Source organism: Mus pahari, chromosome 2 (assembly GCF_900095145.1).
Source record: "Mus pahari chromosome 2, PAHARI_EIJ_v1.1, whole genome shotgun sequence".
NCBI lineage: Eukaryota > Metazoa > Chordata > Mammalia > Rodentia > Muridae > Mus > Mus pahari.
The window spans coordinates 85313556-85316207 of NC_034591.1; the positions used below are offsets into that span (position 1 = coordinate 85313556).

At 36.2% G+C, this 2652-nt stretch overlaps 1 pseudogene; it reads right to left on the minus strand.

The window, feature by feature from the left end:
- On the minus strand, positions 1-919 carry LOC110317373 (annotated as a pseudogene).
- Positions 920-2652: the final 1733 nt, after the last annotated feature.

A 2652-nucleotide genomic window follows, 5' to 3' on the forward strand; every position in this document is an offset into this window, starting at 1 on the left:
TCATGACTTGGTACCATTTCATATTAGAATTTCTTATGTGAAGCAAAGACAGTCCCAAAATGAAGGATCCTCAGGTGTCATAGGAATAGCAGATGCTACCAAATCATTAAAATCAAGAATGGTACTCACTCTGGGATACCTTGGAATCATCTTAATATGAAACATTTTGATGTTTAGATCCATCAGGCTTCCTAACAGACACTGCAACAAAATGATGTTCATCTATTTTGCTTTCCTCAAAGGCCCATTCTATTTTTTCTTCCCCATTCCAAATCAAACATGTTTCCTTATAAACCTGACCAATGTCCATGCTTAATGGAGATACATCAAATTCATGCTGCTGCATTTCAAATCCCAGTCCAACACCAATGGCTCTTATGAAGCTTTCTTTTAACGCCCAGTGCTGGTAAAACATATCCAGTCGAGTCCATTCATCATTAAAACTTTTGATTGCTTCCCATTCCTTTTTGGTAAACTTTCCTTTCATAATATGAAAGAATTCTGGAATTGATCCACGACCTGGAAAACTAGTGTTCATGATATCAATGCCAATGTAGCTCAGGTTCTGCAGCAAGAACTAACTGCATAGCCCCCTTGATGAGAGATGTTAAAGTTGAAATTGGCATAGAGATTCAACGAGTCTTTCGCAAGAACTGGCTTTCCATTTGAAGTTCTCTGCAGACGGATATGATCCCAAGCATTCAATTTCTCTGCAACTAATTTCCTTCTCATTAGATGACCAGCCATGGCTGCCTTGGCTTTGCGGGCAAGCACGAACTGGCCTGGATAGACTTCACTGCCAGAAGTCATTTGGCTCGACTTGGCAACCAGGTACCACAGGAGAAGGCCCAACGAACGCCCTCCATGGATGGAGGGTCTCTTGGCAGGGAACGCACAGCCTCTTGGCGGGGAACACCATACGACCTGCTTGGACCGCCGATCCTCCGCATTGGAATTTTGACTAGGACTGTGTTGAATCTGTAGATTACTTTTGGTAGTCATTTTTACTATGTTGATCCTATCGATCCATGAGAATTGGGAGATCTTCCATCTTCTGATATCTTATTCAAAGTCCTTCTTCAAAGATTTGAAGCTTTTATCATACAAGTCTTTCACTTGCTTGGTTAGAGTTATACCAAGATATTGTACATTATTTGTGACTATTGTAAAGGATGTTTTCTGATTTCTCGGTCCATTTGTGTATAGGAGGGCTACTGATATTATCAGTTAATCTTGTATCCAGCCACTTCGCTGAAGGTGTTTATCAGGTGTAAGAGTTTCCCAGTATATTTTGGGGGATTGCTTATGTATACTGTCATATTATTTGTAAATAGTGATACTTTGCCTTTTTCCTTTCCAATTTGTATCCCTTGAGCTCCTTCAGTTGTCTTATTGCTCTATCTAGAATTTAAATACTATATTGAATAGATATGGAAAGAGTGGACAGTCTTGTTTTGTTCCTGATTTAGTGGAATTGCTTTGAGTTTCTTTCCATTTAATTTGGTGGTGGCTATAGGCTTGTTGTAAATTTCCTTTATTATATTTTGGCATGTCCATTTTATTACTAATATCTACAAGAAATTTATCATAAAGGGGAGTCAGATTTTGTTGAAAGCTTTTCTGTATCTACTCATATGACTTTTTTTCTTTCAGTTGTTTATATGTTGGGTTATATCCTCTGATTTTCATATGTTGAACCATCCCTGTATCTCTGGGATGAAGCCTACTTGGTCATGGTGGATGACCTATTTGATGTGTTTTTGAATTTGGTTTATAAGTATTTATTAAGTATTTTTGCATATATATTATAAGGGAAATTGGTATGAAATTCTCCTTATTTGCTACATTTTTGTGTGGTTTGAGTATTAAAGTAATTACGGCTTCACAAAATGAATTTGGCAATGTTTCTTCTGTGTTTATTTTATGAAATAATTTGAAGCATATTGTCATTAGGTCATTTTAGGAAGTCTGGTAGAATTCTTTACTAAAACCATCTAGCCCAGGGCTTTTTGGTTGGGAGACTTTTGATGACTGGTTTTGTTTCACTAGGGGTTATAGTTCTATTTAAATTGTTTATCCATTTGTTTTAAATTTTCTAATTTTGTGTAGTACAGGTTTTTAAAGTATGACCTAATGATTCTTTAGGTTGTTTTTTTTTTTTTTTCTGTGCCTGTCTTTATCTCCCTCCTTCATGTCTGACTTTGTTAATTCAAATTTGGTTATTTCTTGCCATCTACTCCTCTTCTCTGTGACTATTTCCTTTTCTTCTAGAGATTTCAGGTTGCTAGTTTGAGATCTCTCCAGTTTTTTTTTTTTTTTTTTTTTTATGTAGGCACTAAGTGCTATGAACTTTCTTTTTAGCATGACTTTCATTGTGCTCCATCATTTTGGGTATGTTGTGTATTTATTTTCATTGAATTCTAGAAAGTCTTAAATTTCTGTATTTTCAGATTGACCCATTTTTCATTCAGTACAGAGTTGTTCAGTTTCCATGAGAGTCTAGGCTTCTTGTTGTTTCTGTTGTTGTTAAAATCCAACTTTAATCTGTGGTGGTCTGATAGGATTCAGGAGACTATTTCAATTTTCGTGCATCTATTGAGACTTGGTTTGTGACCAAGTATGTGGTCAGTTCTAAAGCAAGTTCCATGAGGT